A 13,360-nucleotide genomic window follows, 5' to 3' on the forward strand; every position below is an offset into this window, starting at 1 on the left:
ATCGTTTTCATTGCCATGGTCATCATCACCCCTTCATCACTGTCATCGCCACCATCATCGTTATCATCACCCCCATCCTCCCCATCCCCATCATCATCACCATCAGGGCCCGGCCCCGTAGCCAAGTGGTTAAAGTTCTGCACGCTCCAATTGGGCAGTCCCTGTTCGTGGGTTTGGATCCCGGGTGCAGACCTACACCACTCACCAGCCACACTGTGGAGGTGTCCCACACACGAAAAAAATAGAGGAAGGCTGGCACAGATGTTAGCTCAGGGCAAATCCTCCTCAACAACAACAACAACAAAATCACCACCATCATCGTCTCCATCACCACGGTCACCATCACCATCACCATGATCATCACCGTCATCACCATCACCATTGACATCACCACCACGACCACCACCATCACCATCATCATCACCATCCTTACTATCATCACCACCATCACCGTCACGTCACCCTCTACCCTCAGTTGAGCATGTGCTATGTACCAGACACTGTATGAGGTGCCTTATAGTCATTATGTCTAATCGCTGTAGAACTCTATGAGGTAGGTATTTTCATCCATACTTACAGGAGAGGAAACTGAGGCTTATAAAAGTTAAGTAAAGCCGCCTGGCAGAGCAGACTCTGAACATCAGTCTATTTGGCTCCACACTCTTTTCTCTCTGACCCTGGGAAGTGGCTCAAGCTTGCTTAGTCCCCATTTGTTAGCTGCTAGCTGGGAATGCTACTAATGATAATAGTCACAATTGCTGGACTTGTGTCGAGCCCCGGGGACTGGGCTAGATGCCTGTCAACGTTGTCTTGATCCTCTCAGTGGAGTAGAGCAGGCATTGAAGTAACCCCCATCTTGGGCTGGTGAGTCACATGTGAAAAGCATCGGCTCCAGGGCCTGGCACAGCGGGGCACCGGGTGAGTGCTCACCCCTACCCTCACATCCTCCCCAGAGTGTGCGGCCGAGGCTTCTGGGACTGAAGACTTGCACAGGGAGGGCGAGCCAGCCCCGTGTGGAAGACAGCGGAGGTGGGCACGGCAGGGTGGGGCGCAGGCGGGCGAGAGTGCGGTCTGTACCACCACTCAGCTCTGTCCCTTGGGCTCGGCGTGCTCACAGCAGGCCCGCCCCTGCCTCCTCTCCCTCATCGCATGTTCCGGGAGCATCTGTTAGGTGCTAGGTGGTGTTCCAGGCACAGGCGGCATGGCAATGAATGGGACAAGCAAGCTCCTGCCTGCATGCTGCTCACTCAAAGACAGAAAACGAGTGCGTGCGGCGGACTCCAGCAGTGCAACGCCCTGGTCTGACACGTGCCAGGAAGGATGGGGGAATCCCTGTAGGGTGCTGGGGTCAGGCAGCGCTCGGTAGGGGGCTCTTTGGAGAGGGTGGCTGGGGGCACTTTCCAAGAAGAGGACATTGGAGCAGGAAACTGTGTGAAGGAAGGCGCGAGCCCTGGCACCTCAGTCTCCGCGCATTCCAGGCAGAGGAACAGGGGGCCCAGGCGTGAGCTTGGTGTGTTCACGTAATGGCCAGAGGTCAGCGTGGTGGGGGCGGCGTGAGGGAGAGAGGGCACCAGGGGAGGTCAGGGACCTGGCGGGCGCCTCTCACGCACGGCTCTCTGTGCCACAGGTGGAGTTTCATTTTATTTTATTTTGATCGTGATGAAAACCACTCAGAGGGGGTTGGAGAAGGGAATACTGTCGTCTTATTTTTGTTTAAAAAGATTTCTGTAGCTCTAGAGCCACAGGACTGGAGGCTGGGTGTCGTGGAGGATTTGGTGACATCCAGGCTGATTTTAACACGGTAGAAGGGCAGGTCGGGAGAAGGGGGCAGATTCAGGAGTATTTTGCAGGTAACCAAAGCTGGTAGCCACCCAAGCCGGGGGCCTTAGGATGGGGAGGGAAGGGTCTTAGACCATTCAGACTGCTATGACAAAGCACCATAGACTGGGCGGCTTATAAAAGCGGCATAGACACAACAGAAATTTACTGCTCACAGTTCTGGAGGCTGGAACTCTGAGATGAGGGGGCCAGCACGGTCAGGGTCAGGGAAGGGCTCCCTTCCTGGGTTACAGACTGCTGCCTGCTCAGTGTGTCCTCGCACGGTGGAAAGAGGGAGAGAGCTCTCTGGGGTCTCTTTTATAAGGGTATCATCTCATTCATAAGGGCCTCACCGTTGTGGCCTAGTCACCTCCCAAAGTCCCCACCTCCTAAAACCATCATGTTGGGTTAGGGTTTCAACATATTCATTTGGGAGGACATAAGCATTCAGCCCATAACAGAAGGTTTCCAATCGAAGGCAGTGAAGTCAGCAGGGGCTGAGACAGGAGTCAGGTTTCTAGCTGGCTTTGCCCCTAGCTAGACGATTTTGATTTCTTGGTGCCTCAGTTTCCCCCCTTGTCCTTAAATAATAATGGACTTCCCAGCTCTCAAGGGAGTACTGAGGCTCCAGGGAGGTAGTATATGGGAAACATACTTTCCTGTCTGAACCACTTCATCCTCTGCGATGTGGTCAGATGGTGTGTGTGACCCTTGAGGTCAGACGTGAGCTCCTTGAGGTCAGAATCCATCTCGCCACCCCCACCCCCAGCAGGTCTCCTCATGCTTTGTTCAAAGTAGGTGCTTCAAATGTGAGTGAAATCATGAGCTCTCATGAACACAGATGCAACAATCCTCAAGAAACTACTGTCAAATCAAATCCAGCAACATGTAGAAAGGGTAATACATCACGCCCAGGTGGGGTTTACCATAGGAATGCAAGGCTGGTTCAACATTTGAAAACTGATCCATGTAATTTACTGTAGCAACAGAAGAAAAACCATACGATCATCTCAGGATGCAGGAAAAGCATTTGACAAAATCCAACATCCATTCGTGATAACAACTCTTGGAAAATCGGGTATTAGAAACTTCCTCAACCTGATAAACGGGCGTCTCTGAAAAGTTCACAGCTACCGTCATACTTCATGGTGACAGACTGGATGGATTTCCACACAGATTGGGAATGAGGCAAAGATGTCCACTCTCTCCACTCCTATTCAGCAGTTTGCTGGAAGTCCTAACTAGTTCAATAATACAGGAAAAAGAAATAAAAGGATATGGATTGGAAGAAAGAAATAAGATTGTTTTTGTCCGCAAGAGACACTTGTCTATGTAGAAAATCCTAAAGGACAGATAGAAAAGCTACTACAACTAGTGACTGAGTTGAACACGATGTCAGGACACAAGGTCTATATGTAAAGATGAATTGTAGTTCTGTGTATTATCAGTGAACGCTAAGAAATGAAATAAAATAAACAAAAACCCAGTACTATAACCCTATTAAAATAACACCAAAATACATGAAATACTGAGATTTAATCTAACAAAATACGCAAAAAGTCTGTTTGCTGAAAATACAAAACACTGATGAGAGAAATTAAATAAGACCAAAATGAATGGAGAAATATACCATGTTCATGAATTGGAACATTGAATATTCTTAAGATGTTAATTTGCCCCAAACTGATCAATAGATTTGATGCAATCTCAACCAAAATCCCAGAAGGATTTTTGGGGATAGAAATGGACAAGCTGATTATAAAATTTATGTGGAAAGGCAAAGTAACTAGAACAGCCTAAACGATTTTGAAAACGAAGAAAATTGGAGGACTCATACTACTTGATTTCAAGACTCACTTTAAAGTTACAGAAATAAGATTGTGCAGCATTGGCAAAAGAACTGACACAGGGATCAACGGAACAGAACAGAGCCCAGAAATGGACCCACACGTATCCGGTCAATGATTTTTGACAGAGATGCCAAGGCAATTCAATGGAGAAAGGATAGTCTTTCAATAAATGGTGTTGGAATAATTTGACGTCCACATGCAAAACAAATAAACCTATAAAGACTCAGATACACAAATAGATGCATCAGCCTTGACCCATACCCTGCGCCCCAAACAAAAATTACTCAAAATGGATCATAGACCTAAATGTAAAACGTAAAACTATAACACTTCTAGAAAAAACATAGGAGAAAAATCTTTGTGACTTTGGGTTAGGTAATGGTTTCTTAGACATAATACCCAAAGCATAATCCATAATGAAACGGTAAATTGGACTTCACCAAAATTGAAAACTGCTCCTCTCTCACAGACACTGTTAAGAGAAAGAAAAGACAGTTCACAGACCTGGAGAACATGTTTGTAAAACAGATCTGATAAAGGACTGGTATCCAGAATATATACAGACCTCTCAAAACTCGATAATAAGAAAAGAAACAACTCAATAAAAGATGGTTAAAAGATTTGAGCACTCATTTCACCAGAGAAGATATCCCAGTGGCAAATAAGCCCGTGAAAAGATGCCCCGCATCGTCTGTCATTAGGGCCTTGCAGACGAAACCACAAGCAGACACAGTACGTGCCCATCAGAACATCTGGGACGGCCACCACCAGCACCACAATCCACACCCGGTGCTGGCCAGGGTGTGCGGCTCAGAGGCCTCCCACGTTGGTGGAAAATGGTGCAGACACTTTGGATGACAGTGTGGCGGTTTCTTGTAAAGGAAAGTGTACACTGGCCACGGGACCAGGCACTCCCCTCCTGGGCGTTCACCCCAGTGGATGAAATTTATGTGCACGCCACCCCTGTGTTAAAGGGTTTCTAGGGCCTTCCTTCATCATCGCCCACGACTGAAACCGCTCACGTGTCCTTCAGCGCGACGGGATAAAGAAGGTGTGTGGCCCACTCGGTGGGAGACTACTCAATAACCAAAGAAACAACCTGCAGACACTGGGCAACACGGACGAGTCTCAAACGTGTTCTGCTAAGGGAAAGCCGTGGACAGGAGGCTGCGCACTGCGGGACTCCTCCCAGCTGCTGGGAGAGGCAGACACGGAGGGGAGCAAACACGTCGGTTTTGCCAAGGGCTCGGGGTGGGGGTGGACTGACTGCAAAGAGACACCGGGAGGTTCTGGGTGTCGGAGCTGTTCTTTCTCTGGTGGTAGTTACACAGCTGCATGCATTTGTCAAAACGCGTGGAGCCATACGCAGAAAACGGCGAACTTCACAGAATACAGTTACACCCCAAAAAAGCATAACAACGGAGCAATGGAAAAAGCACATCTAAGTGGTTAGCAGTAATTTGACAGTAAGTAAATTTGGTCTGTTCATTAAAAAGGACGTGAGTGTGGAACCGGCTTGGCTTGCAGGTGTTGCGAACTCTCTCGGAGAAGACCCAGTGTGTGGGGACCAGACCTGGCACCTTCCAGAGATGCTTCTGGTCCCAGTGCACCTGGGGTCTTGTCACTGGGACTGGGCCGGGGGACACAAGCCCTTGAATGTATGGCTCTCAGGACGTGGGCTGGGCCCACAGATGTTGGTCATCAGCCCAGGCTGCTGTGACAGACCCGTCAGGCCAGCTCAGGACAAGGGAGCCATTGATGCCACAGGCCGGGGAGGTCGGCTCGTGGGCTCCTGCGGGCAGGGCAGGAGCTGGACGAGCATGGATGCTGGGCATCTGCAGAATCTCTGAAAGTGTACCCAGAACATGGCCTTGTCCCAGGCTGGGAGGGGAGCTGCTGCTGTCACTGCAGTCCCAGGGGGTCCTCTCTCTGGCCCTCTGCAGATGAGTTGGCAGCGTTTGTGGGGCAGCTCCTGGCTGGGGCTCTGGCACTGTTCCCAGGCGCAGGTGCCTGCGGACAGAGGCTGGGAGGTCAGGCCCTGAGCAGACATCACTCTCCTGAGCTGTCCGGGGCCAGGAGTGTCCTGGGACAGGCCCCAGCCTGCAGCACTGCAACTCACACCTTATATTTCCGGCCAAAGAGGAAAGGGTGTGGGGAGGGCCTGGGGGGCCAGAGGAGGACAGAGGGTCCTCATTCATTCATTCGCTGAAGGCAGAGGAGACTAAGGTGGGGCTGTTGAGGATGGCCTTTACGGGGAGGACAGGGCCAGGGGCTCCCAGCCTGGCTGCACGCGGGCGGGGCTGCGGTCTACAGCTCCTGTCTCTGCCTTGATCTACACGGGGTGGGAGGCGGACTCCAGGGAAGGCCTTGCCTGGGCACCAGCAACGTCCCCCACACCCTCTCCTTCCTTCCTGCTTCCTGAAAACACTGGTGGTCCTTGAAGTCCACACCATCCATCCAACAGAACCATAACCCTGCCTTCCAACAACCAACCGTAACACCTTGCTTTCTATCCGAGGTCCTATTTTTTGGAAACAGTCTTGGCCCATTCAGATTTGCGTTTTTACATTTCCACTTTGGGCCTCTTGTAATTTAAGAAAGTCTGAGACATCACCGAACCAAGTGAACTTTCTGAGATGACGGAAGTGTCTGATAAGTTCCGTGGCCCAACGTGGTCGCCACCGGCCACGTATGGCTGCCATGCACCCAGGATGTGGCTCATGCATCTGACGAACTGAGTTTTAACTAGTTTAGGTGTTAGTTTAAATAGCCCGGCATGGCTAGTGGCTGCCGTAACGGACAGATCAGGTCTAGACTCTGAAAAGTGCTTTATCTGCCATTCTGCGGTGACCTCTATCTCTCAGATACTCCGCTGGTTAGCGGGTGGAAAGGGTCCAGGCAGAAAGGCATTGCCCATCAAGGTGTGCACACTACTCAAAGAAATCCACAGAGCCAAGACCATCGCCATCAAAATCCCAATGACGTTTTTGCAGAAACAGAAAAATCCATCCCAAAATCCATCCAGAATCTCAAGGGACCCTGAGTAGATGAAACAATGTTGAAAAAGAAGAACAAAGCTGGAGGAGCCACGCTTCCTGATTTCAAAATTTATTACAAAGCTACAGTAACCCAAACAGTGTGGTAGCGGCATAAAGGAGACCAATGGAACAGAACAGCCAGAAATACACCCTCACATCTACGGTCAAGTGATTTTCAACAAGGGCACTAAGGCCATCTGATGGCAAAAGGACAGTCTGCAACAAATGGTGTTGGCAGAACTGGACGTCCACAGGCAAAACGGAGCTGGCCCTTTACCTTCTACTATATCCAAAAATTAACTCAAAATGGATCAAAGACCTAAACGTAAGAGCTTAAACTATGAAACTCCTAGAAGAAAACATAGGGGAAAAGCTCAATGACACTGGATCGGGCAATGGTTTCTTGGATATGACACCAAAAATTCAGGGAACAAAAGGAAAAAATAGATAAATTGCACCTCATCAAAATTAAAAACATTTGAGCATCAAAGGATAATATCAACAGAATAAAAAGGCAGCCCACAGAAGGAGAAAATATTTGCAAATCCTATATCCGATAAGGGATTGATACCCAGAATATATAAAGAACTCCTACAACTCAACAACAATAAACTCGATTCGAAAATGGGCAAAGGCCTTGAATGGACACTTCTCCAAAGACGATGTAGAATGGACAATAGACACTTGAGAAGATGTTCAGCATCACTAATTGTCAGGGAAATGCCCATCAGGACCCCAGCGAGACCCGCCTCCCCCAGCAGGACGGCGGCCGTGGGGGAAACAGCACCTTCCCTGCCCCCAGCGTCGCGGGCATACCTGTCGTGGAACGCGTGTAAACCACTGCCACCACGTCTTTGCACACGTGTGTGTCCTTTGTGCCTCCCTTCGTGGCTCATTGCTCTGTGCACATTAGCAGTGAGGCCCAGCACAGTCCTCAGGGCGTCTCAGGCCGAGCCAGGGAAGAAAGAACTGTTCACCGAGCCCACTGATGGCTGATTTCCCATGTCAACTTGACTGGCCTGAGGGCGGCCCAGAGGGCTGGGAAACACTGTTTCTGGCTGTGTCCACGAGGATATTTCTGGAAGAGATGAGTGTTTGTTTCCGCCCACTGAGTAAGGATGGTCCTCACCAACGCGGGCTGGCGTCATCCAGTCCATCGGCCGAAGGAAAGAAAAAGATGGAGCGAGGGCAAATTCATGCTCTCCTCTCCAGCTGGGCAGGCCAACTTCTCCCGCCCTCGGGCATCAGAGCGCCTGGTCCCTTGGCCTTGGGACTTCGGATTGACCGGGCTTCCTGGTCTCCAGCTGGCAGACGGCAGATCGTGGGGCTTCTCCGCCTCCCTAAGTGCGTGAGCCGATTTCTGTAGCATGTCTCCTCTCACTTGGACCCCTGTGTGTCCCGCCGGCTCCGCTGCCCCGGAGAACCCTGACCAGTACGCCCACCGCTCAGGGGCGCGGAGACGAGCCCGGAGAGGAGCGCAGGCGTCCCTGCGAAGCCACCAGGAAGGCTCCGTGGAAGGCGGTCCACCCAGGGCGCGGCGCCCTCTGCTCAGACCTCCAGTCTGGGGGAGGCCCGGGAGGGAGGTCGGGGTGAGGTCCTTTGAGAGCAGCTCGGAGGAGACCAGGCGCCTCCTGGCCCGTCGCAGCCCTCCCCGTGGCTGAGTCTGACCAGGGGACGGGGCGACACAGACGTCCCGCGCGCTCGCCGCGGCATCCTCTGCCATCTCTGAATCTGACCAATTGCTTTTGGCGCCGGGAGGCGAGTGACCCTCTGCCGGGTCGTCGGACAGGTGCTGCTGGCCCAGGCAGCGCCGTTCATCTCGGTGTGGGAGGAGCGGGCTTTGGAATTCAATTCAAAGGGGAAGTAACTCGGGCCGGGAGACCAGGATTGCTCGGAAATCCCCGATTAACTCAGCTCCCGGAGGCGCCCAGCCCACGGCCCCCAGGAGCCACACCCAAGCTGCCCAGGTTTCTGTCCCTTGCATCTTCCTTTCCATCGTGGTGGGGGTGACAGACACCTCTTGCTTGCTGCTGGTCACCCCTGGGACCCCATTGCCGCTGAGAGCTGAAGAGTGGTCAAGTCTACAGCAGTGACGTGGCCCAGGAGCCCAGAAGGACAGGCCACTTATGGAGAGGGCCCTATGTGCCCACCTGGCTGCACACCGCCACCGTGGTCCTCAGCACAGCCTGTGCCATTGCTAGTTTACAGATGAGGACTTGAGGCTCAGAGAGGTTCGGTGACTTCCCTGAGGTCCCACAGCCCCAAATGACAGAGGAGGAATTCAACTCCAGATGTGTCTGAGGCACTTTCCTAGGCACTGGGGCAGCCAACCCTGCAAGCACACAGGTGAACGTGAACATTGTGATGGGGACAGGTGAGCTGAGAAGCCTGGACGCTGGCAGCTACGTGCTCCCAAATCCCCCAGACACTGACCCTCAGGCCAGGACCTACCCAGGGCCCTCTGTAAACGCAAATATTGCCTGAAGGACAACCTCATTAAATTGTTATTACTCGGGTGGCCTTAACAGACGTACAGTGTACATATTACAGGAGGTGATGATCCCAGTGTATTATAACCTGCTCAAGCCACACCTGAACTCCTGAGATCAGTAGTGGGCACAAAGAAAGACACAGATAATAGGGGTGAACTCAGAAGAGAGTGACTGGTGAGGGGTCACATGGTCCGGTCCTGTAGGGGGAATGTGAAGGAAATGGGATGCTTGAAATTGCTGCCCTGTTTTGAGTGACCCCAGGGCAGACCCAGGGTCCAGTGTGCTCTTCAGGACTCAGAGGCCGCAACCAGGCTCGGAGGAAGGAATTCCAGTGTTGACCTTGATGTCTGTGTGGACAAGCTGGGAACCATCAGCTTCTGCGTCGCCCCTGTTCAGGGGACCCCGACGTCTGGGATGGGACGACAGCCCAGGACTTCCAACTCCAGGAGGTGATGATGAAGCCATAGATAAGGGGGAGTTTCTTCACTATTAACTCAAATAAACCTGGCCTAAAACGGAATCTTGGGTTTCAAGGGCTTCAGATCCACGACGAGCGTGCGATGTGGCTGACGGAGAAGGACATGGGAGCGTCAGGGCTGGAAAACACGGCAGCGAAGTACGGTTTTTGGAGGAGATGGCGATTTTATAAGAAAATGGGCAAATCACGGAAAATCCGCGCATCTGCCTCACGAGGGGTTGAGCGTGGGGGGCCGAGGTCATGCCGCGGTGGGAGGGGCCGGCGGCCAGGTGGCTCTGCACTGTCGCTGTCACAGAGGAGCCGGTGTCGCCCGTGAAGAGTGTGGCTGTTCCGTGAGTTTTCGGGCAGCAGCTCCGCGTCTCTCCGCACAGCGGCACGAGGGCCCGGGCTCGGCACTGGGGCGTCTCCGGGGTCCGTCCCCACCTGCCAGTGGGGCCCTGGGGTCTGCATGCAGGCAGGGGCCACCTCCGTTCACGGCCCCGCTTCCTCAGAAGGGCTGTTGCTCGTGGGTCCCCGGATGCGCCCTGATGGGGGCTCTCCTGTCACCCAGGCAGGGCCGTGATGCACCTCTGTTACAGGACGGGGGCCACCGGAGACGGCAAACGCAGACGCCAGGGTCCCAGTGGAGACCACTGGCTCCAGGAGTGGCCAGGGCATCGTCTCCCAGCTGATTCTTATGCTTATTCATCTAAGAACCAGGGCTCCAGAGGGCAGTGGAGCCAGAAAGGGAAGGTTCCGGAAGGAAGGAAGGGCGGACTGGGGGCTCTGAGACAGGAAGGGAGAGCTGCCTGGGAACCGCAACTTCTAGAATGAAGCCAAGGGGTGTGAACTCGAGCTAACTCCCAGGGCCTGGGGCCAAGAGTATCTGGGGAAGCAGAATCAGACAAGGGGAAGTCAGGCCTTCGGCCCGGCCTGAGCCTGACCACGCTCCCAGCGACAGCTGTCCCAGCCTGCACACTTCTGCTCATAAGCTCGCTCCTCCTCCAGCCCTGGGCCCCCCACCTTGCCGCCTTCTGGAAGCCCTCTGGGACGGCTCCCGGCTCACTCACCTCCCGTGAGCCCCCTGGAGCTGCATAGGTGTGGCCGTGAGCCCGGGGAGGAGGCCCCCGATCTGTCTGGCTTTGTCTGTCAGGGTCTGGAAAGCACAGGATGGCGGTAGGGTGGGGTGAGCAGGGCTCTGTGTCCAGTGGCCACAGGGGAGAGTGATGAGTCAGAGGGGACGCTCCTGTCCTGGTCCTGGGATGTTTCACCCTCCTCTGCTCCAGTCTGATCTGTCCTTCTAATCATGCCTGTTGTGTGATGTGAATCTGCTGTCTGTGGCGGGTTGGCACGAGGGTCCCCAGGCACAGGGATCACACGGTGGGGACGCCTGGCTCCCTGCAACTGTGCAGTGTCTCTCCAGGACCTGCCTCCCCCCACATCTCACCTGCCCCCTTGGGGACGTGGCTCAGGCCTGTAGCTTGGCAGCCGGGCGGTCTCTGGACCTTGAGTGAGGGGGCTAGAGGAGGCAGGATGTGGCACAGGGTGGGGGCACAGACGCTGCATGGCCTGGTGGCCAGCATGGGGACGGCCCCCTGTGTTGGCTGCTGGCTCCTCCTTATTTCCAGCCTGGTTTCCCCGTCGGTCACGGGCCTCCGGTGCTCTGGGAGCCCCCTCTTTCCGCAAGCCCCCTCTCCTTAACAGCCTCAGCCCCTCTAGGAGCCCCGCCCCCCAGGGACCCCCTACTGAACTGGCAGTGGGCTGGTGTGGGAGGGGGCGCCAGGTGATGCTGACGCACGGGAGGGCCAGAGCTTGCGAGGACGGATTGGGTCCCTCGGGGCAGCTCCCAATCCCCAAACGCAGCAGGCAGGTCGCGAACAACTCAGTTCGGACAGCCCATTTGCGGAGCCAGGGCCCAGCAGGCCCAGGGAACCGGGTAATGGACGCTCGAAGGTTTTGGGGTGAGAAGGTCTCACCCGCCTCTGAAGGGTCATGAAAGGGGAGGAGCTGGGAGGGAGGGACGGCTCAGCTGCTGTCCTTTCCCAGAAGCGGCCGATCTGGTGGGCGCAGGTACATGACCCCCATGCGCACAAATGCCTCTATTTTATAAACGGGTCACTCAGAGGCAAGTGCTGTGAATGGTGGTCCTCCCACCCCTGAGGCCGCCGGCATTCAAGCTCCAGGCTCAACAAGGGGAATGAAGGGGTGAGTCGGGGGGACCCTCTGGGGGTCCATCAACCCAGGCCTGTGCCAGCTACCCCCTCTCCCACTGGCCCATTTGCTCTTTCTGGCACTTTCTGGTTCTTTCCGGCCGGGGTGGATCTTTGGGGACCCTGGTTGAGATCCTTCCTGACACACAGGAGGCTGAAGGAAGAGGGGAGGAGGTCCTGGAACCCCTGCCTGCCCCCCGCCCTCCAAGGTTCGACCATGCTCTCCCGGCGAGTGGGAGCAGTGGACCGTCCTGCAGGGCACATCCACCTGGGCCCGGGGTGGCCTCTGGGGATGGAGCCACCTCCGTGGCAGGCCCGGCAGGTCCTCGTGTCTGTGAGTGCCCTGGTTGCTTCGCAGCACCCTCCCTCACCTCTCTGCCCCCTTGGTCCTCTCTCTTTCTGGGTAGGAACCGGGGGCAGAACCAGGGGCCCATCCCTGCAGCCCTGCTGGGTGCTCCCTTGTTTTGTGCTGGGCAGGGTTGAGGGAGGGTATTCCTCTTTGCTGCCTTCTGGGGCACTCCTGCAGGGTGCACCCCTTTCCCTAGAGCACCCCCCCCTAAACCCAGGATGAAGTCCTCTGTTTATGCTTAATGGCTTCTGGATACCCACTGCACTCCATCCTATTCTGCTGTGAACTTGTCCTAACAGCTTTCTCTGCTAATTCATACTAGGGTGTGAGTGATTGCTAGTAGCTTATCTTGAGTCTTTCATTAAGAAGCTTTGCATTCCTACTGGGAAATGAAACCTTAGCTGTCTTGATCCAAAAGGAATGCGTGATAATCACCTCCCTCGAAGAGCTACTGAGAGAGGGGAGGTAGAAAACAGGAATGATTCATCAAAAGATCTCTCTGAAATTTCAGTCTGGTAGACAACTCAGCAGGTTGTTCAGCCTTCCAGAGCCTCAGCCTCCCCTTCTGTACGATGGAGATTTTAATAACACCTGCTGGTCCAGGCGTGTAGGAGGACTGAACGAGAGGGCCTGTGGACGGTAGGGTCCTACGCCTGGGATGCAGTAGCTGCTCCATTAATGCTCAGTGGTCAGGGTGGGTGAGCGCCAGTGCTGGGATGGCCCTGGTCCTGCACAGCAGACCTTTCTCATGAACTCAGCTGCCTGTGCGCAGGCGGTCCCATCGTGGACCTGGGAGGCCTGGCCCCAGCACAGCTCCTGGCTCATCTCTCTCCTGCCGATCCTCCTCCGGTACCCGCTGAAGGAGTGGGGATCCTACAGCGTCCTCCAGGGGCGATTCAAACCTTTAGCCCATAGTGACCCCTGCTGGGAAGGAAGGAGGTTGCTCTGCAGAGAAAAAATGCGTCGCACATCCCCAGGGGCGGGAGCAAGCCAGGCTGGACCCCGGCCCGGCCCGCGGGCTGGGCTACCCAGAGGCCTCCCAAATGGGCAAGGCTTTTGTTCTTGTTATAACCAGCTGGAAGGCCCCCTGTGGGTGTGTGGGGCGGGGGCTGGCAGAGGGCAGCCCACAGGAAGACCCCGGGGGCA

General features: G+C 54.5%; 1 protein-coding gene across 1 annotated transcript in view; it reads right to left on the reverse strand.

The window, feature by feature from the left end:
- The window catches only part of OSBPL5 (oxysterol binding protein like 5), an 88,881-nt gene extending 79,178 nt beyond the window's left edge, over window positions 1-9,703 (reverse strand). The window contains exon 1 of the mRNA XM_070488432.1: window positions 7,523-9,703. The gene's annotated coding sequence lies outside the window, so the exon portion shown is untranslated. The remainder of the gene's footprint in view (window positions 1-7,522) is intronic.
- Between the last annotated feature and the right edge of the window lie 3,657 nt (window positions 9,704-13,360).

Source organism: Equus asinus, chromosome 17 (genome assembly GCF_041296235.1).
Source record: "Equus asinus isolate D_3611 breed Donkey chromosome 17, EquAss-T2T_v2, whole genome shotgun sequence".
Classification (NCBI taxonomy): Eukaryota; Metazoa; Chordata; class Mammalia; order Perissodactyla; family Equidae; genus Equus; species Equus asinus.